At 35.4% G+C, this 27,744-nt stretch overlaps 1 pseudogene; it reads right to left on the bottom strand.

The window, feature by feature from the left end:
• On the bottom strand, window positions 1–27,466 carry LOC111757947 (tRNA methyltransferase 10 homolog A-like; annotated as a pseudogene).
• Window positions 27,467–27,744: the final 278 nt, after the last annotated feature.

The raw sequence follows: 27,744 nt of genomic DNA, 5'->3' as shown, positions 1-27,744 counted from the left end.
TCAATCTGACTGTTCAGGGAAGTACTTCACTTGTCCCTTCCCTTTACAGTGACTGAAGCTCAAAGAAACCCAAGTGGAGTCACTGCAGACTCTGTGTCTCTTCATCCTGTGGTTCCTCTGGATGTGGCGATTTGGTTCATTCCTGCTGCATTTCTGCTCACTGTCCCATCTGCCTGCAGCCCTGGAAGACCCATCACAGGCTTTGTCTGTGGAAACAGCCCCTTTCCATTGGGGTAAGATAGTAACAAATGTTTCTTCCAAGGTCGTCTTTCCAGGTATTCCAGAATAATCTCAAATATTTGATGAGCTGCCAGAACTTTATGACTATTCATCTTTTCACAAAGTTTCCAAGTGGGAGCTAGGCATGATCAATCCTGTAATCAGATTCTTGTTTATACATGAATCCCTTGTAATGGTTATGATCTGCCAATCTTCCAATCACATTAGTCTTTGACTCATGTAATCGCTTCAGTATATATGCTCAGTCCTAGATAGACATCCTCCCAGGTGACCTACACTTTGTCATTGTCACCTATGTTCTTTTTCACCAGGCCTCCATGGCTTGCCAAGTAAAATTGCACAGTAAGCAGAGCTCTTTGGTTTTCTATATAACATCACTATATCTGTTTATGAAGTTTGTTAATAACCTTAAGGCCATCAAATCATCAAGCCTACAGTCAATGACAAGGCAGCGTGTGCTATGGATAACTTGTCTTCTTCATTTGTTTTGTCATTTCCATTTGATTTTGATTCCTGTTGACTCCGTAGCTTTAATTTCTTTCTCTTGCATTTTTCTATCCCCTTTTGTGTGCAGTTTTTATTCTTCCCATTGTTTTTGCTTCTTTAGCATCTTCAATCATCATTTAAGTACTGGCTCAATGCCTTCGTTTACTCTTGATATTTTTGTTTTTTGCCCCTCTTAATAATCTTCACTTAAGTCTTGCTTTCTTTCAGCACTAACCTAGTGACATTCCAGATGACATTATTTGGTGTCTCTGAAAAGCTCCTTGATCTTTCTGAAATCACTCTTGCTCTGCACTGTGAGCCTCAGGAAGGAGGAGAGCCCCAAGTGTCATGGCCACCTTCTGAACTCCCAAGATCCTCTGCGGTATTACATTCTTAACACACCATGGAGAGTGCCCATAGCACGGGAGCTAATAGCATGTTTAACATGCGTACCAGGCAGTCAGATGGCCTAAGTTTGAAATCTTGCTCTGTCATTTAATAAACTTTGTGCCCTTGAACATTTGAGTTATTTAAATTCCTGAAGCTTCACTTTTTTTACCCTAAAATGGCAAATGTTAATACTGCAAAACCAACCTGAAAAGTTATTGCAAGTACTAAATGTGATAATGGATTTCTATAGAATCATAGTTAATTTGAATACATATTAGCTATCCTTATTAAGCTACTTATAGGCACATAAATCCTTATCTAAATACCTTGGCATCAGATGTATTTCTGAATTCAGTGCTTTTCAAATTATAGAAAGGTATTACAATGAATATACCGTACATTGAAAAATACCCCAAATAAGCTGGGGATTTAGCTCAGGCTGGGGATTTAGCTCAGCGGCATAAGCGCCTGCCTTGCAAGCAGGCAGTAGGGAGTTCGATCCCTGGTACCAATAAAAAGGAAAAAGACCAAAAAAAAAAAAAGAAAAAAGAAAAATACCCCAAATAATTTCTGTGGCATATTAATTTTTACCATAAAATCAGTAAGGAGTTTTGTGAATACCGGAAGACTAGAGAATAGATCATATATTAATATTGCTATTTACTTAAAATTTTACCCAAAATTGAACTATAATAACATATATCTACACTTCTCAATTTACCTTAAATATTTTTTAAAATTTTCTTGAAATTTGTGTGCTCAGTAGTGTATAATTTAACTTTTAAGCCACTGGTACATAATACTAGACGTGCACAACTTAAAGAAGGAGATTAAATTTGGCTCACAGGTTCAGAGTATGTAGTCCATGTTTGATTGGCTCCACGACAGGCGCATCGTGGTGAAAGGTGGTGGTAGAGTAAAGCTGCTTAGTTTATGGAGGCCAGGAAGCAGAGCAGGGTTGCAGTACAAGAGAGTAAGACCTGAGGTCATGCCTTCATGACCTACCCAGAGCACCAAGAAGTTTTCCACCACTCCCCTCAGCTAAGCAAATTTACACAGTGAAGCTTAACCACCAAAGCAGTATTTCCAGGAGGAATCATCTAGGGAACTTTGTAAAATCAAAGATTCAAAAGTCTAATTGAAGAGACTTTGTAATTCAGTGTACATGAAAGTGGGGCCTAAAATTTTGATTTTTTTAAACTGATTTTTTAGACAATTTTTCACATGGATTACTTTTGGAAAATTGCATTCTCGTTCCTCTTGGCAAACGATCTGCTAACTCCTTTCCTATGAGGTCTAGAGTTAGTAGATACCCACCAGGGATGTCATACAGGTAGGCATCTACCATGCATACTACAAAGACGGGCTCTGTCTCCTGCTCCTTGTTATCAGAGTATCTGATGAATCTTAGGCATTCATTGTTCCTTTTTTTCAGGCCCCTCCCTGCTCTTTTGTCAATAGCAGTTGTCCACAAATCCTCTTCCTTCCTTTATGTCAGTTCTATCTGTTTTCATCCATTTAATGGATAAACTCAAAAAGCCTGGACTCTTTCTAAGCCTACACATTTTTTTCAAAGCTGTTAGAAGCATGCATCTGTAGGGAGACAAACAAGACTTTCACTAGACCCTTACACTGAACTTGTACTTTTCCAGTGAATTAAAATCTAGATCTGAAATAAATGTATTTAAATAGGTGGATGACAAAGATCTCAGAGGCATTATAAGTAGTGAAGTAATTAGTAATGAGTTTTAAATGCTTGCACAAGTGAGAACACTGCAGTGTCTGCAAGATAAAACATCTGAGGGGTTTTTATTATTTAAATCTGGGGTGTTCCTAGAGAGCCTCATGTGTTTGGAAGGTGACTGACTGGATCATGGAAATGTCACACTCATCAACTCATTAGTCTACTAATAATGACTTGTTAGGAGGTGGGCTTGGTCAGAGGTGGGTCATTGGCAGTGAGGTCTGAAAGAGTATATTTACCTCCCTACCTCCTACATTCCGTCTCTGCTTTCTACAATGATGACGTGAGCAGCTTTCCCCTAGGGCTGGCCATTCCACCACGCCATTTCTGTCTTTGCACCTGTCAGCTATGGAACGAATCCACTGGAACAGTGAATCAAAATAAACTCTCCTCTCTTAAACTGTGGGTGCCGTATATTGAATCTCCATGACAATAAAGTGACGTAAGACAGGAATGAATACAAGCTCTTTAAGGATTAGCAGAAAAAAATAGATGAGAATCAGATAAAGGAGCTGTAGAATGAGAATAATTTGCACCCAGAAGACAAATATTTAATTGGTATCTACTATGAAACAGACAGGCAAGTCTCAAATTATTTTATAATTAAAACTGAATCAGAATTAATGAATAAAAATAGAAACACACACATATGTGTGTATACTTTAAATGCCAAATAATAATGTAGTAGTTGTATCATATTTTAAAAACACTTTTAAACAATTTCAGGCTTTCAGAAGTTCAAGAATAACACAGAAAATTTTCATGCTCAATCTTAATATATAACTATATAATACATAATGTGTAAAACATAGATTCTATATTTTATACTGTACATCACTAATACATATTATTTCGTGCAATAAGTGATATATAATTTACTATAATTATAATTTACATAAAGTTATATAACTACCCTACAATATATAAAATATGAATGGTTGTAATATATAAGATTTACTATTTTCTGACTCATAAAATAATGTACTATAAAAATCATACTTTCATTTCATAAAAATTCAGTGTATACTTTATAAAACCTCAGTACAGCCATTAAATCAAAATTATTCCATGTATACGTTTTTAAAACCTAGTCTGTCCATTCAAATTCTTTTAGATGCTCCCATGATATTCTATTGGAAGTAGGGTGAAATTGTTAAGAATATCATGGGACAGACTAGGTTTTAAAAATATATACATGAAACATTTTTGATTATTAGTGAGAAGAATGCAGTGTCCTTGATGGACTGTTTCTAAAGGGATGAACAAACGGGATCTTATGAGGAAGCGTAGACAAATACAAGAGGAAGAGCAGTTTATGATATGCTTGATGGGTTTATTTCAAAAATGCCATGAAGTGTGTAATAAAATAAAACTGTGGAACTCTTTAGATTAAAGAAAACTAAAGAACATAATAATTATGTGTGCTGCATTCTGCCCACGTCCCACCCACATTGGGAGGCACATTCTGGTCACCAGCCTCTTGTCAGTGTGACTGACCTCGACCACCTGATCAAAGCGGTGCTTTATCTCCAAGTACAGTTAATATTTTTTCTTTTGCAACTAATGAGAAATTCATGGGTAGTCACTTTAAGATCATACATAGATCCTTCTTTTCTTTAATCTTCTTTCTGTTGATTTCCTGTCCACTAATAATGGCTAAGAAATGGCTATATTTTTTATATTTTGAGATAGTTTATAAGTTGCCAGAAGGGACTTGAACTTGTGAAATTTCTGCCTCCGGTTCTCATAGTCTTGGGATTACAGACTTGAGCCTTTACTTTATATATTTTGTGTAATTCGTCATTCAAATTATGTAATAGATAATGAAATCTGGCCTCTCTTTGAAAAACTTTTTTAGATATTTTTGGTGGAAAATTCAAAAATCTTCTATTCAAATTGCATAATTATGGGGCCCTCCTAATTTCTGAACATATTAGATGTAACTATTACAAAAACCAAAATATTGGCTTAGGACTATACATAAATAATTTGCAGGCCACTTAAAGTGAATCACTATACTGGATTTTTAATAAACTTCAAAAATTATCATTAAATTGTAAAAGTTGTGAAAGTATATATGTCAAAAAGCATTGATATAAATAAATAGGGAATAACTGATCAGAGAATAACTGAGAGGCATAGCTCAGTGATACAGTGCTTGTCTAGCATGTCCAAGACACTGGGTTCCAATCCTACCATTCCAAAAAATAAAACAAGACAAAAAAAAAATTACTTATATATCTATAATGCAGGTAAAATCTCTACCAAGGCAAACCCAAGAAAAACTTGCTTCTTTCAGTAAGATTTAATATAATTAATAAGACTTAGAGATAAGAAGTGGCTAATGAAGGAACTCCTGCTTTGATAGGTGTTATACAATATCGCACACTGTAGTTGATTCGTTCACCCAAGAAAACTTGCTTAATTTCTCTGTGCTTCGTATCTGTTCTCAAGGATTTTATTGCAGCCTTACATACTAAACATTCCCAGTGGCATAAACTACAGTGTTACAAAAATAAATAAATGAAAGGATTATGATCTCTTTCAGCTGGCTTTCCTGTTAGGTTGAAGGAGGAAGGGCAGATGGATTACATGCAGAAAAGGTCTAGTTTGAGCTCATTAATCTTCAATAATTAATAATTGAGGAAGGAAATACAACCAACACATTAAAGTTAAATTAGCTTCTGCAAAAACAACCAATTTTTAAAACGCACTGAGCCTGAAGTTTATCTTCTAAGGTAAAATAACTAAAACTAAAACTAAAATCCTAAAAATTATTCAATCAACCTTATGTGTAAAAATTCAAATCAAAATGGCTGTGGGTTTCTTTAAAAAACAATTATACATATTGTTTCCATAGAAGAGATTTCTTTATTCAGGTTATTGGTTATTTTAAATATTTTCAATAAAACTTCTTGGTGGTTCTTAGTGTTGTTGCCTGTCAAAATATGTCTCCTGCATCACAGAGATCCCATATTTATTGTTTCCAAGTTATATTTGTTTTATAAGTGTGCATTCTGCATTGGGGAAGGTTTCCTACTGAAACTGTTAAAAATCAAATGTCACACGTTTTAAAGCACTTGACGATGGGCTCATTAAAAGTTGCTTCTGAATGTGGAAATGTAGGTGCTGGAAAGATAAAACCACTAGCTGCTAAATTTGCATTTTAAAAAAGGCAAATTCGAGATGTGTCAGGTTTAACAAAACTGCTCCTGGGGCACCAATTTCGAGGATAAAAGATCAAAGGGTAGCCATCCACTTTACTCCCCAGCAGATCAATGGAAGTTGTGTCATTTCTATTGCTTCATCAGGTAGCTACAAAGTAGTTTCCTCCCAGTAATTCCATTTTCACTCCGGGTTGTGTGTGTGTGTGTGTGTGTGTGTGTGTGTCTGTGTGTCTGTGTGTGTCTGTGTGTGTCTGTGTGTGTCTGTGTGTGTCTGTGTGTGTCTGTGTGTGTGTGCATGCATGCGCATGTGTGTGCATGTTTGTGTTCCAAAATATCTGACTGTGAAATGAGAAAGGTTTCTGTGATTATGATACAGAATATCTAAATAACCTCTGCTCAGTTCTGACATAGCCACCAACAAGCTACAAGCAGTAACAGCCAAACTCAAAGATTCATCTTCCCTGCCTGGAGTAATTACTCTCATGAATTTTCCACTGTTCCTGCATCTCCTCCATCTTTGCCACGTTCTTCTTCCTAGATACTGCTTTCAATTCATAGTCTATCATAATGCTTCACTTTTAAATTTTTCCTGAATATCTCGTTTCTTAGCCACATTAAAATACACAGAATAAAATTATTTACCACACTTTGAATGATTTTCCTGAGCAGTCAAGAAATATTTTTGCAGATCGGTTTAGTTATTCAACTTTTCAAGTCAAATGTATCTATGCGTTGCTTTTATTTTCTGAAATCCTTATCACAGTATTGATTAAAACTGTGAGACGTGGGACACTCTTGGGGCTTTTGACAAAATGAGCTCCATATTCAAACAGGAGATGCAATGTTCAAAGTTCGCATCCTTGGAGACAGTCTACGAGACAGATGGAAAAGTTGTAAACAGACCTCGAATTGCTTTGGTGAACACAGATTTACTTTGAAGATTTGACTGAGCCTTTTCCACTTGTAAACCACTCATGGCACAAGAAAGCAAGTTTACTGTGCAAACCTTAACCAGATACTGGCTACAATGGAGGAACCTCAACAAATTTAGATGTGTGGTGCAGATAATTCCCTTGAAAGTTTAGATAATTGACTAAAGCTTATTTAAATCTATGGAAAGACTTTACCCTCTTCTTCATCTCATCTCTCTTTTTCTTCTTTCTTCCATAATCCTCTCCACACCACTCTGATCTTTTTGTCATTCTCCAGATCACCCTGCTTTAAATCTCTCTGTTTTGTCCTGAATTTCCACCTCACTTTTGAAAAGACTTTCCCATGCTGGCAAATTCCTGGAGTCACAATGTAATAGGTTTGCTTGTCAGGTTCTCCTATAAGCATCTTTTGTCAAGAACAAAGGAAAAAAAAAAAAAAACAACTTTGTTCTTTGGAAAGTTTATTAGGATATTTCTAGAAAAGCATTAAAAAACACAAATCCTAATGAAAAGAGATGACTCAAGAGTGACTATTTTCCAAATGTTGCTAAAAGAAAAAGTTCTGATTAGCCAATGGACACATTCACAATTACCTGGAAATATAAGACTTTTGTCTTGCCATTATTTCAAAATGTCAGATGAGTAGTTGTGAATAATATTTAGGATTTATATTTAAGGAAATCATGTTCAAATGTAGTATTCCTCACGTTCAACTTTTGAAATATTGGTTTGGACTGAGGAAGCAAAGCTCTTTGATCCCTATGTTCAAAAACAGTCACTATGCTGTTAGAAAACAACAGATAAGACTCTTACTTGGCCTTCTGATAAAAGAAAAACACATGTTAATCGGACTAACTCCCTCTTGATAAAAGGTGGTTGAACTGTCCTCATGAAGAATTAATGAATCTTTGTGCTGCTTAAACAAGCAAAGTTCCTGGGATTTGGATTTAGATAGTTCAGTCTGTTCGACTATCACAAAATAGCTTACTATTAAACCTAGAGGGACAGTTACATGTGATATTACTCATTTACTTATCCATTAAAAAATAGAAATAAGACTCAGTTAAACATAATAAAATCCTCCTTTTAAAAGATGTTTAAATCTATGATGGAGATAAGGCTTTTTCAGAAATAATTATAATGCAAAATAGAACCTATCATAAGGAGATTGAAACCTATAGATATACAAAAAGGAGAGAGGAAGGCTGCTCAGACATGATGACACTGAATAAAGGGATAGGATTTAAACATCAAGGAATGAGGAAAAATAGTGTTGTCAATTTAACAACTAGCTTTAATATGAAAGAATAGCATACAGTGGAAATCAATTGTAACAATTGACACAAAGTGATAGAAAATAGTGAAAAGTAATGCACTGTGTGAATTTTGATGGATTCTTGAGGCTGTGGGTAATAAAAATCAGTATCAGGCTGGAAAGTTTAAAATGGATTCAGCAGATTGTGTTGAACCATCAAAAGTTTATGAAACAATTTTCATACAATTTTCAAAAAATGGGGTTAGAATCTTCTGTTCTATAACTCATGCTACAGCAATTAGATATCCATAGATTAGCATTTGCCAGGCGTAACAGAAGCAGGAAGGAGATACACATACACATGAGGAGTCCTTTAAGGGTGATAACCGTGTTCTAAAACTGGATGTAGCAATGGTAATACAACTCTGTAAATGACTACAAATCATCGAATTATACACTTCAAGTAGGCACGTTTATAGTATATAAATCATGCTTCAATAAAACTTAAAATGAATTAGAGAAATAATACAGAAAGAATGGTGTTCTAAGAAAACTAATCTGGCTGTAAATATATAGCAATGATGGGGCAGGGAAAAGCTAGAGGCAGACGAAGTTATGAAAAAGCTCATATAGCCATTCAAGTAAAATATGACATCTGAACTAGGAAGGCAATGTAGAGGACAAAGGGAACTGTTCAAGGACGAATAATTGCAAAGATACAACAAGTTGGATGGACAGAGTCGGAGGCGTGCAGGGGAAGATGGCTCTACAATTTTATGACTAGGTTATTTGAAATAATCCATTCTGCAAGAAGGGAGAAGCAGGAAAATATATGAGTTCAGCGATATTAGTGGGTTTTAAGCATTCTTTATGAAAGAGTTGCCAGCTTAACAATAACTTGATTTTTTTTTGTTTCCGGGTTGTTCTAATTTTTTCTTAGTCTACCTTATCTTCCTTCTAAATGAAATTTTCTTGAGACAGACATTCACCAAATTATTACACTATAAGACCTGGAAAAAGTTACAGCAGGGAGACAGGGTTCCTGTCATCTTTTAAAATAATTTTTCAACAAATAAGGATTATTTTTGCAGTCAATAATTATTTTAATAATTTTATATTTATCTACCATTATGTAGTTAGACAAGGATAATTTTGGATGTGTTAAGGAAACTCTTAAAAAATTTTTTCCCATCTTTGTGAGGACAGAACGTTTTCTTTAGAAAAGTTCTGATAACACAACATGTTCACAGAACTTACATTTGTGGGGAAGACATTGTCATTATTATTAAAAAGATACAGTATCTTCTTAGTGGGTCAGAATTCAGTACCTTCTCTGTTCACTTTTGTAGACCAAGAATGTTCTAGTTATTAGGCCAAAAATACAGCATTCTGTATCTCTAATGCTGAAATCAAATGGTAGCTATGAAATTACTTTCACAATTGAAACTTCATGTTTTAAAACCTTTATGAGCAACACCCCAACTATGTATCTTGGATAACATAATAACGAGGAAAATAAAACCATATTTATGCAATAAATACTCAGCTGTGATTTATTATGAAATGTTAAAATTAATCATATACAAAGGTACAATTGTCCTCTTACAAGACTTATGTTCAAATTTATACTTCCATGCATCACATTTGTAGCTGGAAAGAATGTATGGAATAAAAAGAAAGTCTCTATGCCTTTCACCTAGTGCCCTGAACAGTACAACTGAAAAGGCATTGACACAAAAAAGATAAGGAGTAATGTGTTTTTGCAAAATATTGTAGTCAGGGTATCAAACGAGACAAACAATAGCAATTAAAACTTCAGTTTTATGTTTAACACACACACACACACACACACACACACACACACACACACTCCCAAGTTAAAATGAAGGGACACAAGCCATAAGAGGCAGGGCAGGAGCAGAAACAGAGCTCGTTAACAAACACTGCAATCAAAGCATAAAAGAACCCATGAAAGGACAAGATAATCCTGTTGTTTGTAAAGCTTAGAAACAGAAGTAAAAGAAGATTTAAAAAATCACCAACACTTTAATAATACAATTGCAAAGTAGACAGAAGTGGAGAAAGACTAAACACAGATGTATAACTCAAACTTCTCTATCATTAATATATTTTAGACAAGTAATGAATGCATCCTATACATCATATGTGTAGGACCACACAAGTCTTGACAGATACAGCATTTAGCATAACTTTCAAATGTCCAAGACAATACAGGCAAAGCAACATGGGTTAGATAATGAGTTATTTGCAAGAGGATGATTCAACACTGTCGTTTTAATAGAAGCTTCTAAGTGGGATCATTGTGTCTCTGTTTAGATTAAAGTGGCATAGCTGTGGCTTGAAATTTGAAAGTAAAATACCCTCCCCCACCAGCTTATTTCCCAGGTGTATTCTGCTTAGTGTAGGTTGGATCTTTAGTTTTATCCCTTCTATCTGCATTCATGACAAGCGAAAACACAGGGGCCATAGTTGACTTCAAATTAAATCACAAGTTGTCAAATCAGGGATGTGGTGTTCAGTGTTCAGGTGGAAAAATGCCTAGGTCGGAGTGCTTTCCTGACAGAAACTCTTTTTAAGCCGCTGTCACCCTCCTTCTGTGACCACCACCCCACATATTGGTTCTTCCCTTATGCATTTATCATTCAGACTTTCCCCTGTCTGCCTCCTGCACTTTTCTCAGTCTGGAATGGGTGAGTGAGAATTATTCATTTCTTCAGCAAACAAGTGTCAGGCACTGTTCTGCAGAGCTGGCAGGCAGTAGAGCAGAACAAGAAACTTCCATCCTTTTGGGAGATCACATGCAGATAGCAAGCTAAACATTCTCTCAAGCAGCGTGTGCCAACAGCCATACATGATGGCCTTCTTCTGATCAGTCTCTGGGTAGAGTTACCTCTTCGGATAAATACTTGAATGACATTTCAGGTCACACAGGATAAATGTTTCATTAGAGATGGAAGGGTTTACGATTTCATTGATAGAAGAGTCAGCTTGACAACTGATGAGGAAAATTCATTTATTTTTTGAAGCATGCTGTTTTATGGAGGATTATTCTGAATACAGATGTCTTAGTTAATAGAAACAATACAACCAATATGTAAAATCTCTAAATACTACTATAAAAGTAATAATACTGAAGGAAAATTCTGCATTTGGAGCTGAAGACAAGTTTCTAAAGGATGAGAAATATTTTGAAAACCAACTATTGCTTGCTGTTGTTTGGTTGAACAAGAATTATATTTTTTTAATCTTCTATACTATATTTTCAATTTCTCTATCATTTTGGAAACATGATATCTTGGCAGAAGAGCCCACAACAGATTTTTCATCAGTAAAATGCACACATTTTTTAAAAGATACACTTTAATTAAACTGATGAACTTATTTCGAAAACAAATTTAAGGAAAAGAAAAGTTTATTCATATTTTTTTTCACAATCCTCTAGGCGAAGTTCTGAAATTACATGTGCTCTCCCGGCAGTATTGGATGTACAACTTATGGAAAATGTATTCATTCTTGCAATCACTTTTTGTTTTGGAAAATAGGAGATGAATCCCTATTCTAGTGAATCAAGATAAGATTATATTTACTGTGCTACTAGAAAATGCTAAATAAGTGTCAGATGTCATTCTTTTCTAGACTAAAAAACTAAACTATGCCCTAATATAAATTCCTTAATAGCAAAATTTCAGAAAAAAATATTCCAGTTGAAGTAGCTACAGGAGTACAGATTTCTCCTGCAGTTGATGTTCGTACTCTTTGGAGAAGCAACCTAGATCATGGGTACATATCATCTTAAAGAAAACTGTATGTTTATGCTTTTTCAAATACTTCGTAATTTTGATGTTTTGATTTAATTAGCATGTGTGGCATAGCTCCAACCATAGTGGCACAAAGCAAAGACAGCATGAGTTTGATGCCCAAGTGGGTAAGGTTTGGCTCCTGGCTCTGTCACTGATTGTGAGCATGACACAGGCATCTCTGAGTCACTTCCTTCTCTGTAAAATAGAAAAAACAATGCCTACTTTGTAGGGGTGTCTGCTGTATTGAAAACATGATATCACCTTACAACATTCTGAACACAGGGCCTGACATTAATTATAGTCAACAAATACTGTTTTTCCTTCTCGTTTGTAGTCCCCCCCCCCCGCAATTATGGCATGTATAATAGTAAACATTTCTTAATTTTCTGAAAAAAAATCCCATTCTATTCTAAATTATCCCTACAAATTACCAGTCACATTTGTCATTTCTTATGCTCTAATATTTGATTACTAAACCACAGTCTCACAACCCAATATACTAGGGTTTACTTCATTTAAAAAACAATTCCCAATTCTCTTCATTTTGATGTCTTGCAGATTGCAAGAGGAACTGATGCTTATCCAGGCCTGTGGAACAACGCAATTCAGAGGTGCACAAAGCCAAGGCTAATCACCGGTCTCTTCCCCTATCCAGTCATATCCCCTCCAATAACCTGTGGAATACGTTCTTCAAACACATGTGAGCCAGCACTCAGGTCACATCGGGTGCTTTTATATGCTTGTTTTTCTAGAAAGAAAATTGTGCAGAATTCATTATTTTACAACTTGCTCTTTTAGTTTAATGTATTGTAAGCTTCTTTACAATTGTACTTGAACATTTTTAAGGTGAATATTACTTAATATGATTGTATCATTTGTCCACTTTCCTCACCACACTGCCTCTTGCTCGTGTAAAAACTTCATGGTGTGTGCATGTGTATGTGTGTGTGCACACACACATGTGTGTGTTTGTGTGTGTTGTTCCTGAATATTTCTCTAGTGTGGAACAAAGGATAAAAATAATTTTATAATCATCCAATAGAATAAGAATCTTGGGTTTGTTCCACTAAGACAAATCTTTACCACATAGATCATTTTCTTTCTTTTGTTCACCTCTCTTTTTCTTCTATAGATTTATTGGTTTAGGGTTTATTTCTAATTCATTCTCTTATCCACAGAGACACATAGAAAATATATAGAAAGCATGAGGAAAACAATTTATGTAATGGTAACTAGCCTTGACTTTTGAGGCCAGAGAGTTTTGAGTTCAATTTTCCCTTTTTATCTACTACTAACAATCAATGTTAGCAAATTATGTAACCTGTGTAAGTTATATAGTACATATATTAAAAACAAAATATAACAACACAAAACTCACACAATCCTGTTAAGATTAACTGAAAGTAAAATCGTATGATTAATCTCAACAAATTAATAAGTAAAGATGAAAAAGAAATAAATTTGGAAAGCCTAAATCTTGGAGATTATCTGAAGCTCTCTAAGCCATTTCTAAGTCATTCTCATGCTTAATTCACTGCCGTTTCATGGAAGCCTATTCAGTTCCCGTGGTGTCTGGGGCTACTCTCACATCTGCCTTTTCAGACAGCCTAAATTCACCACTGTCTTCTTTCACAAGCTTCTTTATGTCACATTTTACCTCCTGCCTCTAAATGTAAAGGAACAATTAATATGAACTAACCGAAAGTAAAAAAAAAAAAGATAAGGTCTAGCTGAGAAAGAAAATAATTTTCAATTCTCCACAGTGCCAGCAGCTGAGAGCTTTACTGCAGGGTGTCTAAGAGACCATTCTTGAGTTAGGATCCATATTCTAGGTCAACTCACCGCTTTTAGGAATTCTTGGTGAGATTCTGGAGCCAGGAAAAATTAATTTGTCCAACTACAAGCAAATGAAAGAAACAAGCACTGTGGCAAAAAAGATGAGTAACTGTTAGTAGGAGGCAGCATGATGTGAATCATGCAGGTAACATACATTACCTGCATGAAGCTCCTGATGTTGAAAGATGGTGGTAATCATCTGACAAGTTTTAATGGTTACATAGCAACGCATACATAAAGTGACTGCTGTATGTAAGGCAACCAATTAAAATGAGTAAAATTAATATCATATTTTTAGATTCTAATTCACATATTAAAAATATATAAAACCGTTCTTAGCCTATTAGGAAGATGACTCATGGTAGACTAAATGTGCATATCTATTCCTGCCTCCTGGGAGGATATTAGATAGATGGTTTCAATTTCATTTAAAAGGAAAAAACAACTTTAGATACTTTAGTGTGAATTCCACCAACAAAAGACAATTTTAGCAGTCAAGTGGCAGAGAAAGGAGAATCTAGAAGTTTAAAAGAAACAAAAAGAAAACATTAAGAGAATGCCTAATCAGCGTATGAGCTTGGGCAAAAGAGACCGAAGAAGAGATAGGGTTAAGAGGCTGTTGGGCAAGAAGTAAAAGGATTTGGTGACAGCCTGGATAAGGAGGAAGAAAGGGATGCTGTGTGTTTAAAAGATATGAGTGATAACAAAGTCCCCAGTCATGACAGGGAAGCTGATCAACTGATGCCTCTTTAGAATGACATTAAGTTTGACCCACATCAAACTGACTTTGTATTTGTTCACCGCATTCTGACATTCCTCAAAGTAAGCAGATCACAAATTTAGGTGAGAATTAGGAAAAGAGAAACTTCAAAACCATCAATTAGGAAAAATGTATATATAGTTAATAGAGTACACATATTTAGATCACTCATAGCAGTTATATAAAATTTTATCTGATTAATGTTTGAAGAACTTGTGGTATGTGAATTGACTTCTTTATTTCCATGTTTAGTCCTTAGCCTGAAATGTTTTAATTTTAAAATTCTCTATAATCTCAATCTAGCCAAAGATTAAGTCAATTTGTACCAGTAAATAATAGTAAAAGAGTTTTCAACATGAACTAATTTGCTCTCAATAGCAATGAAAACCTTAAAATTTTTCACTAATTTTTACAAAATAATAGTGTATTTATGATGATAAAGATAGAATAGATAGATGTTTTCTGAATGTTTTCACTATTTAAATAACAGAATCATCTCAAAGGGGCAAGTATTTTATGTAACTAGAGGGAAGGAGATAATCCAATTCCAGATTTAAGCCTTGTCATATTTATGCTATATCTTCAATCTTTATAGAGAATTATATTCAACTCAATCCTCATTACTACTCTGCAGATATTATATACTTGGCCTATAGTTTTTAAAAATAATTTAAAGTTTTTAATCTCACTAATTCACCCTGCTCTATATTTATTAACTGTTCTAATTTCTTGTCTTCATAGCAGCAGTAGTCAATGGACAGGTGTGCAATTCCAAGTATACAGAACTATATTTATTGATTGACAAGTTATTTAAGCTATCATTACTTATGTCTTCTCATCTCCATTAGACCTACCTTTACATCTCTCTAGGGTTCATGAAAGAGAGAAATGACAAAAGAAAAAAAGGGGGGAAGAAATGAGATAAAATGTATAATCTCTGAAGAATGGCTTGAAAGTTCTGAGTGACAACAGTATTCCTTAGCTTGGCAGGCTAAAAATCTTCCGTTAATCCACAAACAACTGATTATTGAGAAGTAAATGTCCAAGACAGTTTACTGTAATCTGCTTTCTCAAGTCAAAGAGAAAAACATGCTAATACATCAGCAAGACAAAAATCTGCACACAGAAATGCAGTGCACCAAACGTGGTATCCAACATGCTCACAAAGGTTATCAAGAGTAGAGTAGAGGTTAAAAACAGAAGAGGCAAACTCCTTACCCAAGCACAATGCGGTATATTGTTTAAAGCAGAATTGGACAGAAGGCAGTAAGAAGCAGGGTTAACAACGCTTATCCATAAAAATCCCAAGAAACACTCTGTCTTATGTAGAAATTAGTGTGGTTTTTTTTTGTCTTTTAATTGAATTTTCCCCTTTATTTATTACCCAGTTTTTTTATGGTGTGATCATGCTGCTAGAATCTCTCATCAACATTCTGCTGTGATTAAAATCCACGACCAAGTGATTCATCAGTGCCTGTGTTCTGCAAGCAATGTTATTCATTTTTCTCAGGAAGTAAATGCAAAGATAAAAGTATGGAGTGTGACAAAAACACTTACTTGCGTTAGAGAAAGTGACCCTGAAAGTTTTAGATGCTTTGTACCCTATCTGTGGTGGGAAGTAAAATCGCCCTTAGCCCTTTTTAAGATTTTTTATCCCACTGAGAATGAGGGGTGAGTGTGTGTTCTAAGTCTTAAAGACACTGTGATGTCCTTGTGCAGAGAGTTAATTACCATTCCCATTCCTTTTCTGAAGAATTCAAGTTACCTTTCCCAGTCTGGTAAGTGCCCAAATTCTGACATGATCATTATCTCCAAATCTGTGAGATACCGCAGGCATGGTGGTCCAGCTCCACCAACTCTGGGAAAATTCTAAATTTTCTCAGGGACTTCTGCTAAGTACAAATGAGTTACCTCTTGCCTTCTTAGTACCAGTTTTGCCAAGTGTTAGCACCTTCTTTAAGTTGAAACTTCTTTGAAAAGTTACTGGTTTAAAACAAGCAAAAAATATAACATGGCAGATTTTCTTGTGTTCAGTTTCTCTATTTTGTTCTTTATTTTTACAGAAATTATCTTAGTATCCCTTTGAGATACCCTTTTTGCAGGTTCTCACTAAGAATAAAACTGTGGAAATTCTTAAGTAAAAGAAAAAAGTTTAGAAATCTGTAACCTCATTGAAAAAAATGAACAAATTTCTAAATCTTGAAAAATTGAACCTAAATAAGAACATGCTGATTCCATGAAAAGTGAAGCATTTCTGTAAAACAATCTGAGCCTTCCCTCTCCCTGCCCAGCTCACTTCCTCCAGTATGTGCTAGAGCAATAGCTCCCTAATAGAACCCCCCTTTTGTAAACTCCTATCTTACCTGACCCTTCCTTAAAATTTCTGGGCCTCTCAAGTTTCCTTCAAAATGAAACTCAACCTCCTACTTCTATCACACAAAGTTCCCTATAGATTCTAAATTACTTTTTTTGCAAACCCTCTCTTTCTGGCATATATATTTTTCTCTGATCTATCAACCTGTTCAGTGTTTTCCTTCTGTCTTCCTTATGGTCAAGTCTCCTCCTTGTCTAGTAAAACCTTGTTTATTAAGGCAGCCCCTCTAGGCAGCATTCCCCAGCGCATTTTCTCTCTCATCGTTGACTGAGGTAGATGGTTCTCCTGAAAATTGTCATGGTTTCTCATGAGTTTAGTGTTTCTATAAATTAATTATATTACTCCTTACAGCCTGAGAGTATCTTGAGGGCAAAAATTACACTCCTTCTACCTCTAGACTTTATATAAAATAGATGTTCAGTAAATATTTGTTGGCATATAGAGAAGCAATGTTTTATGATAACTATAATTTATGAAACGATTATGAAGTTTCAGGAACAGCCAATGAGTTTTCCATTTGATCTTTTAATAAATTTTCAAGGAAGTTCACTATTACCTACTTTGTAGATTAGACTATTTGTTGTTTTTTAATTTATGTGTTTGTTTTGTTGCTTGGAATTGAACTCAGGGCCTCATACATTCCTGGAGCATGCTCAGCCACTGGGTTAGACACCCAGCCCCTAGATAAGAGCATTTAGAAAACAGGGAAGAGAGTTAGAACTCTGTTATATTATACTTTATTATATTTTCTCTAAAGATTTCTATCTACAATATATTGAACATAATCTAGTGTAAATTATTTACCACAATATATTATAATCAAATTCTGCCTTGGCTGTTGAGAATGGTCAATCATGCTGCATGCTCATTTAAAGAGCTTCTAGTTCATCCTGAGCTAGGAAGACAGAGAGAAAACAGAGCTTGTAACATAGACAATGTTGTAGTCTAGGTTTGCAATGAAAATGAATTAATAGAGGACATATAACTTATAGGATTATTTTATGATATTCACCCAGAGAGACAAGTGCAAAAGAGTACAGGAGACCTGTCCACATACTAGAGACCCAGAGTTCAGGTGAGGGCCTGAATCCCATGGCAACATCCTGGACTAGTCCAGCTGAAGATCTAGAGCCCATGAAAATGTCCCCATCAAGTCCTACTGGAGGCCTTAGAGCCCACGACAATGTCTCATACAAGTCTGTTTCAAGGATCAGCACTTTGAAGACCCCAAAGGTCAGTAGTGGAAGCTAGAAAGTCTGCACCAACAGAATGAAGGATCTGTGTCTGCAGCCCAAGGAAAAGAAGCCAGGAAGGTATGCTCAGAGTAAGGACCAGAGCTCCCCAAACAGCAGCCATGCTTAGAGACAGAGAAGTCCTCAGCTACTCCAATGACAACAACTGAGTTTATATCAGGAAAGACAGAGTGGCACACTTCTCCAGGAAATTCGACAGCCTTCTTCTCCCTCTCTAGTTCTCTTTTTTATCCTTTTGGCAGTAATTCTCAGGTAGGCCTTCCACACCCAGCACCATGCTGATTCAGCTCAGCTGGGTGTTATAAGCTGATCACCAGTTATCAGTCCACCACAGAAGGGTACAGAGGAAATAACTCAACCCAGAAACTGAAGACAAAATGTTAGGGCTACAAGCAAGGAAAGCACTCCTAAGTCCTCAGCTGGAATTTAGTTCATTCTTTTTAGAGTCAGCCCCATTGTTAAATCAAACAGATTCCTCTTTTCATTTGTTTGTCCATAAACTCCCATTTCTAGTTCTTGACTCCAAGTTGAGAGCAGGCCCTATAGAAATGTAATGACCTTAGAATTAATTTTGTTGGAGATGAACTCAGGTTATGGAAAATAGTTTCTCATGGACTCAATCTCATTTTCCATGTTAACATGAATGGGACACAGGTCAGAGCAGCCCTTCATACCATCCAGGTCCACGCTGGCATAACACTGGATGTGTCAGTGACCAAACAGTACAGGCATCACCATCTGTTTCCCCAAAGCTCATCAACCAGTGTAGGGAGGGTGATACAACCAAAACACTTACACTGTTATTTGTGTCTTGCTACGTTTAGTTTGGGGCATAAGTTTTAGTACTTCTGTTTTTAAAAGAGAAAACAGCCCTCCTGTTTTTAAAAGAGAAACCAAGAAAATATTCAAACAAGTTAGTATTTTCCTAATAATTGTCAAGTTTGAGGGATTTATTTCCACTCCAGTTTTTAAATTTGTTGGTTACGATGGTAGATTCATATTAACAGACACTTCTTGGTTCTTTGTGAAGAAAATTTTTAAGACTGCACAATGTAGTCATTCTTAGGAGAGTAGAAGGTGACCTAATTATTAGTGGAAGAAATTTTTCAAGTGATGATTGTTTTAGTCTTTAAATTCAAGCCAACAATTAGTAACGCTTTGTCATTAAATAGACAGGAAACACTTGAAATATTCCTGGAAAATACTGAATGCTCAGACTAAAGTGGTAAGATATATTTTGGAAATATTGAGGTAAAGACAAAAGTTCTTGTTTCCAAAAACATTTAGACCTGCTTAATGATGACTGAATTAGTAGAAGGTGTAAAATGTATTAGAAGAGAAACAGGCTAGAAGTATTTCAAATTATTATAAGGATTTTTGTCATAAAAGCTCATACCAAAACTAATACCAGTTGGAGGAGAATCAACATGAATCACTAGTAAGAGTGTGTATGACATTTTTTAAATCTATGACTTTATTCAGCATCCAATAATACGTAGGTATGAGATTTTCAAAATCTGAGGAGATAGGGCAACAATACCAATACTCACAACAGTTAATTGTGATATGCCAAGGGCTGGAGTGAGAAGTGCCTAGCGGGTTAGTACAGCTCAGGCAGGGCTCTGGGTGTGTCTGCAGGGTGTTTCCAGTGTTGCCTGCTGTGAAGGCCCAGCTCACCCAGTTGTGGGTGACACCAACCACTGGGCTTTAGTCTGAATGAAATAGAAAAGAGAAAGGAAAGGGGGTGGGGGCTACAGCTCGGCGGTACAGTGTCCTGACTGACAAGCCTAAAGCCACGAATTAGAAAACAGGAAGAGGAAGTGTGCCTTCTTTTTTAACAGCTTTAGTCAGCTTAAGTGGGTGTGTGCTTTGCCGCCATAACCTTCGTACATTGGTCAATAGTTTCTTCAGTCTTCCAACACAGACTTACATAGACAACTCTCCAGAGAGCTTCCAAGCTTTTGAATTTGGTCTGGTACTACACAGCTTGTGTCTTCTAAGCTGAGAGACTTCTGGATTCTCTAGCTCTGCAACACAGTGACGCCTGACTTTGTTGACTCTCCTAACTTTGATCCTACCATATGCAGATGTGTATATATATATATAGACATAAAAAACTGTCAATTCTCTTCCTCTAAAGAACTCTAACAATAGAATTAGAGAACAGAGATATAATATCTGGCAGTTAAAAATGGTGACCTGTAACTTCCTGAATGCATAGAATTTATTTTTTACTGATATTTTAGTTTTGGCACCCTCTTCTATAACTGTTTTTTTCTAGATATAACACTGATTTTGTTTTCTAGAAAAAAGTAAATTTAGTTTCTCATGGTGTAATGGAAAACTGTTAAATGAGAGACTTTCCTTTTTCTTTTTAAAAAAGAATCATATGGTGAAGTATATAAATATGCTTTCTATATAATATAAAAGGAATTTTAAAAAACAACTAAAGTTAATCTTTTATGTCTGCTGAGTAAATGATCAACAATAGAGTGATTTAAATAGACATTATATCTAGAAGTACACTGAAAGAATGCATTAATAAAACACACTAATTAAAATCATGCATAACTTTTTAAAATACATTTAACTGGGTCGAATACACTCACTTCTCTTTTAAAGCCCAGTGCTAACAAGACAAACCATAATTACTCTTCACTGTGACCACCATACCTGTGTGCCTACAAATGCTCAGCATTTCTTAATATACTGAATATAAGTTTTAGAGACATCAGGACTAAAGTAAAAATCAGTATGAATCAAGAATTTAAGTAAATATGTGACATCTGTGTAGAATATATAGAAAAGGATAATAATGGTGATGTTTCCTTGTACCTGACTCTATTTTAAAAATCTCAATAAAAACTAAAAACAAAAAACTGGGTCTGAATTTTAATGTCTACAAAACGGGATGTTTTAGCTCAGATTGCTATAACAAAATACCCTAGGCTGGGTGTTTAAAAATCAGATCTTTGTTTCTCACAGTTATGGGAGCCACAAGTCCAAGATGAAAGTGTGGGCATATTTGATTCATTGAGAAGACACATTTTCTAGTTTCATGTGTCTGTCTTTTTGTGGAATCTTCACACAGCAGAAGGAGAGAGACAGAGAGAAGGGGAGGGAGAACTCAAATGTCTCTTCCTGTTTACAAGAACACTAAATTCATCAAAGTGATGCATTCTTGTGGTTTCATCTAAGCCTAGTTACTTTGCAAAGACCCAACTCCGAATATTACCATGTTGAAGATAAAGAATTTATGATACGAATTTAGAGAGTATAAATATTCAACCTATAGACATGAGAAATATCAATAACCCTTTCAGCCATTCGATATATAATTTGAATCCTATTAAGAAAGAAATGCATTTAATTAATTCACCAATTCAGCCTAATTTTCTTTGTGAGAATAATTTTAACAGTAATTCCTAAATCACTATTAAAGAGAGTCAGAGATATAGCTCAGTGGCACAGCACCTGTCTGGCAAGTGCAAAGTCATGAGTTTGATTCCCAGTACAAAAAAAGAAAAAAGTAAACTAACAAGTAAAATTATTAAAGAATAATTCTTTAGTCTTTTAAAAATTTCTCTTCCTAATCTTTCACGTTAATTCAGGTGTTATTTGTTATGACAGTATTTCCACACTTGTCCAGTTGTAAGAATGAACTTTGGGTAACGTTTAGATCCCTCCTTCTGGAGAGTTCTTTGTGAATTACTTTTTTAAATGAAGTAAATTTTATTTCAATGAAATTAGTGACATGATAAAGCTCTGAGAGGAAAAAGAAAACCCTCTTCAACTTTCAGAATTAAGGGCTATCATTATGTCAAAATGAAGCGGGTGAGAGATAGAGGGAGAGTCATTCATCCACAATCAAAACCATTCTTGACACTTTTGGAAATATCTTATGTGTCTTAAGAGTATTTCTCTTTGATTGTCCTACAAAAGTTATTATTACTTTTTATTATAACATACTTGGCCTTCTTGTTTTATGTGTGATGAAACAAAGGAAGTGCTTTGAGCAAGATTAGAAATAAATATAAGAAGGAACACTCATCAAATTGTACTTATATCATTCATCAATTCTTAAATTATCTGCAACCAATCTTTCTTTCAAAATATGCCCTATTCCATTTCTGATATTTTCTTTTAAAGTTAGTTAATCACATTCTTAAAAACTTCTCATTCTCTGATTCCAGAGTCTGTTTTAGTTATCGGTATCAGAAAGTAGAGAATTTCTAATTTCTTCTTATGCTTCTAATATCATACACCCTTGAGTCACTGAGAAGATAGTGAGAGGGAAAATTACGAGATATGGTTGCTAAAAGCAAGGTTTAAAAGACAAACTACTGTAGGACTGAAATGAAAAAATCCCTATGTTATACAGAATTGAACAAAACCAACCCAAGTTACTTACAAGTACTGTCCAACAGAACTATTTAAACTACAGTCTCCTGAGTAGCTGTCCCTCCAAACAGGGTGAAGAAAAACTGAATATAAATAAACCATGCACAGTCTGGGAGCTAGGGGCACAAACATGAGTAAAGCATGCTTTTTACTTCAAGACTCATAGTCTGTGATGTAAACAAATAGCTTATTATACAGAAATAGCATTAGTACAGACATGGGTTTAATGTAAGATTTAGAATATGGTGATAGATTTGAAATGTTCATAAATTCTTCAACATGACTACCATTGAAATGTGGGATCCATTTCCCTCCTGTTAAATCTGCACTGGACTGTGACCACTTTGAGTGCAAATCAAGTTTCACCTTATTATTCTGAGCTGGTTCGAAGAGGACCAGTAGCTTTTTACATTATTCTGTCAGGATGCTTCATGCAAAACATCCTGTGTTGCTGGAGAAACATGAGGAGAGACCTTGAGATTGCATGGAGAAAGAGAAAGTTTCCTCTGAGCCCTGCCTCTCCACCTTCTTCGGTGTGCCCAGCTTGTGAATGAAATGTTAGACCCTTAAAACTCCTGTTAAATTAAATAAACAGGTGACTATTTGCCTAAATTTGTCTCTGTACTTTAAATTCCTCTGTCACAAACCATAACCAAATTTAGTTAAGTAAATAAACCAAAACCTAATTTAAGACCATATTTTTTTAAGAGTAACAGCCAGATTTTGACCAATCACAAACAGCTGAGTTTCAGCCAATCACAAGTAGTCAACCAGTTAGGCCAGGCTCGAATAAGGCAAACACCTAGCAATGATCAACCAGAAAATTTCTCCATTTTGCTCTTGTGTTTATCTTATAAAAGCTCACCGCTCACATTGCTGGGCAGAAATCTCTGAAGCTCTTTTGGTGCCGAGTGCTACCCCATTGATGACTCATTCTTTGCTCAAATAAACTTTCTGAAATTTATTTTGTCTAAAGTTCCAAAGTTTCTCCTTTAACACTGCCCAGTATCCAGGTGAATATCACCAACTGTCCACAAGTAGGATGAAGAATCAGCCAGTTGAAACCTGTCCAAATTTCTGACCAACAAAGTTATGAAATGTAATAAAGTAGTTGTTTTTTGAGGCACTAAGTTTTGATAGCAGTTTGTTAAATAGCGACATACAATCAGAAAAATGAAGCCCTTAATTCTGAATGAGTCCACAAATGCTCTTCAAATGGAGCAAAACATGAACGTGGTATTAAATATTAATATTAACCTTGAAATATTAAGTAATATTAAATATTATTCACAATAAGTAGGAGCTGAGACAATGATATGAGAGAAATGGACAATGAGGTAAAATAAAAAAATAAATGAACTGTTAATGATTAGAGAAAGGTGATACACATTTCTGCCCAAAACATTCATATTTTAATCTCTTTTTATAGGATGGGAAACCAGGTAGAATTTACGATAAAAAGCTGTCACTGAAAATTATTCTGGATTTGGGGAACAAGGATTAAGAACTCTAGTTGTACCATAATTTCAATAAGCCGGAAAGCCTGAAATATGCAAGTAAAAAAAGATACATAGTTTAAAATCTCAACTCACTAAGAAATCGATTGCATGGATGAAGAATGAAAGACGATGAAAGATTTAATTTTAATTATTGTATGAGGTAAATGAATAGATATCACCAATTAAAAATGAAATAATGGGAGGTATAGCAATTTAGAAAACTATACGTCAGTGTTTAAATTCAGTTTTTGATAGGTAGACTTTGAACATCTGCTGGATAAAATTATTCTGCAGGTGAAGGTTGACACGAGAGGATTCTTACTTTTTTGCTTTGCAGGTATGTATACATAGCAGTATGCATTTGTATGTGTGCAATTAAGTACATTATGTTATACTTTTCATGTCATCACTTTTTAAAATGTTTTCTCAACCATAATATGAAAAATGACCTTCTTGCTTTTAAACAAAATTGCCAAATCGTTTGTTGTATATTTTCAATTCAATATCATAAGCCAAATAAAACATTAATAGTCAGAATTTGTTTTGGTTGATAAAGCAGTGGCAAGTATCTAAAGATTTAAAACCTATTTAAGGACTTATCAGGTTAATACCTACGGCACTGAGGCTGTTTTCACAAATGATGCAAAAACCAAGAAATAACTGGAAATACATTTATTTTATTAAGATCTATTTGTTTCCATCTCTCACAAAAAAGTGAATGTCTTGTTTAAAACACTAATTCTAATAAACAACTTGCTTTAAACTTCATGACTTGCATACCAGGATATTTTGAAAAGAAATTTCTGAGACATAATTTAAGAGTTTGCATTTTTATATTAGAGTAGGAATATGATTAGCTTTACTCATTTTTCTAGAGATCAGGATTTAGTAACAAAAATCCTATTTCATTTCTTATTTTTTCTGAGACCTTCAATCTCCTTTAAACAGAATACGGTCAATTCCTAGTTGTGGAATAACCACAAGGCAATTAGAAGTAAAATTGTTGAGCAGCCCACATCTAATTGAAGTCTCTCCATTTTAACCATTTTATTTTTAGCACCTGAAGCAGTCTGTAGCTCCTCTAGTCTGTAATCATGTTTATTTAAGAGTAGTGCAGTCCTCAGTGAAAAAATAAAACCATACCAGAACTTCTCTACTGAATAGAAGAAAATGGGAAGATGGGTGGCAGCTTGGGATACTCTTCAGTTTCAGGGTTTCCTTCAATTTTCCATATAATCATTTCAGCTTGGCTTATAAGACAACGTCTCAGAATGACTTTTCTTTGTGTAACGTCATATATATGTATATCTATCCCGAGTTGATAACTAATATAAACTTTTTACTTTTCAGAAAGTTAGCGCCCATAAAGTTTCAAAGATGCTAAGTTTTATTTTGCATGTCATTCTAGAAAGCCATATGACTAAAGCTCTTATTTTTGTAAAACACAGGTAAAATCAATATGAAATGGATGCTCTCTGCCGTGTTGTTTCTTATAGAATGAGGACTACAGCCAAGGAGAAATTTTTGCCTGCCCAGAAAGAAAACCTCTGGCAAGTGGCCTCTTCCTCAATCCTTGCTGCAATTTGGATCTGGAGTGTCCCCCAAGGCTTGTGTGTTACCAGACTGTAATCCTCGTGAGGCATGCTGGGACTTTTAGAAGCAGCTGCCTAGTGGAAGGAAAATGAAGTCACGGGGGTCCTGTTTTTGGATGGCACATTGACACTGTAGCCTTTCCTCTGCTGGTTTGTCTCTGCTGCAATGAGATGAGTGGCTTTTCTTTACTATTCCTTCTCTGTTGTAACATTATGCTTTATCACGCATCAAAAAGTGGAGCCATTGACCATGACTGAGCTCCTGGAACCATAAGCCCAAACAGACCTATGTTCAAGTTATTGACTTATACATTTTATCTCAGTGATGCAAAGCTGACCTATAGATTTTTCTAGACACTATATTATTAACAAAATTAATTGCCTAATGTGCGCCAGCCGCATATATGGACTATCATCTTCAATGCTCAGAAGAACCCTATGTGTTATCATGAAAGATATTACTAAAATGATCAAGCTTCTAATGAGACGGAGAAAGCTTTTAATTGGTGGAGTGACAAGTACTGAACTGACTATGCGTTTGCTTTGTAAATAAGATAGTCAATGAGAAATAATTTCAGATGAGAAATGAATACCACATCAGAGATGGAGAATAACAGTGGTAGATGTTCAGGCCGTGAAGCAGGCTACCTAAGGAAGGAAAGCTTAGGGGATGAGGTGTTAGCTTAGGAGGGTTTTGGCAATCAGGTCTGACTAGATGTGTACCTAAAACTTCATGATGGTGACGGAGGAATTAAGATGTATTAGATTCCTGTCTCGCCTAGACATTACTCACTTGGCAAAAGCCAAAGCCAGAAGAAGGTATATAGATTAGCTGCAAAGGTATTTCGGTGCACCTTGTATCACTTCTTCAACTATTCAGGAGTGACCACATTGCCCAGTTGTAGGGGTTACATGGACTTTTTTCACACAAATTTTTTTCTGCTCTCCTTCCCTTGAGGTTTCCCACACAATAATTTTTCCTTCGCTAATACACTACAACATGATAGAGCTGTTATAAGACCAGTCTAACAAGTTTAAATCAGAATGGCTTAGAGTGCCTAAGAAAATCAGACTTCTGAGTTCTATCCCTGCCCACGACATCAGGATCTCTAGGAATAATTGTTCCCAAAATGTAAAATCCTCCTCTTGCTTTTTTTTTTCATTTCCAAAGTCTGAGAAGCATCATTTATTGGAGAAGAGTTTAGAAGAGAATAGAATCATGCCTGTGCATTTACATCAGCATGCATGGACCTAAGAGATGTTTCCTTTAACCATGATTCCTGTTGCATTAAAACACAAAGCATTGATTTTCATCTTGACAAGGCTGTGGTAAACTAAGAATTGGCAAATCTTCCCAGTCAAATTGAACAGCGGTTCAGTTGAGTCTTCTCCACATGTCTTATTAAGAAATAATTTTATGACAGGCTGAAATGAAAGCACAGCTCAAGGCTTTAACTTTCTCAAGTTCACCCACATTCCATCAGCCCTCAGAAGTGTGGGCTCTAAAGTACAAACAAGTAAGTTAGTCAAAATTTCTCTTACAATCAGGGCACAAGAGGTAGTCTTTTCTATCCCCTGCCATTCTCCGAAGTCATTCCAGAATGCACTTTGGGGACTTAACAGTTTCAGTGTTTTGCTGAGGGGTGTAAATACCTCATGGAAGACCAAAGCTTGAGATTCAGGAGGTCGCAACTCTTGCTCAAGAGGACAGGTCATATTCGTCAAATACTTGGGGGCTCTAAATGAACTGAAAACAAAGAGCATTGTCACCTAGACAGATGTCACATGGGGGCTGAATTGTTTGTGATCTGCCATAAAAGTACTATGATGCCTGGGTCTACAAAATTACTTCCAAAAAATATTAGTGAAAAAAGAAGCTATATATGTGACCCATACAAACCCATAAAGTGCAGCCTCAGGGAAATTGTGTTACTTCATGTTTTCCTTCTTATAGATGAAAATGTTTGTAGTGTACACAAGGTTGTAATATAGAA

This window comes from Cavia porcellus, unplaced genomic scaffold, assembly GCF_034190915.1.
Source record: "Cavia porcellus strain 051 isolate PalLab524CR breed Dunkin Hartley unplaced genomic scaffold, mCavPor4.1 scaffold_28, whole genome shotgun sequence".
NCBI classification, from domain to species: domain Eukaryota; kingdom Metazoa; phylum Chordata; class Mammalia; order Rodentia; family Caviidae; genus Cavia; species Cavia porcellus.
The sequence above is the reverse complement of the archived record's forward strand: the minus strand, read 5'-3'. Positions and strand labels throughout refer to the sequence as shown.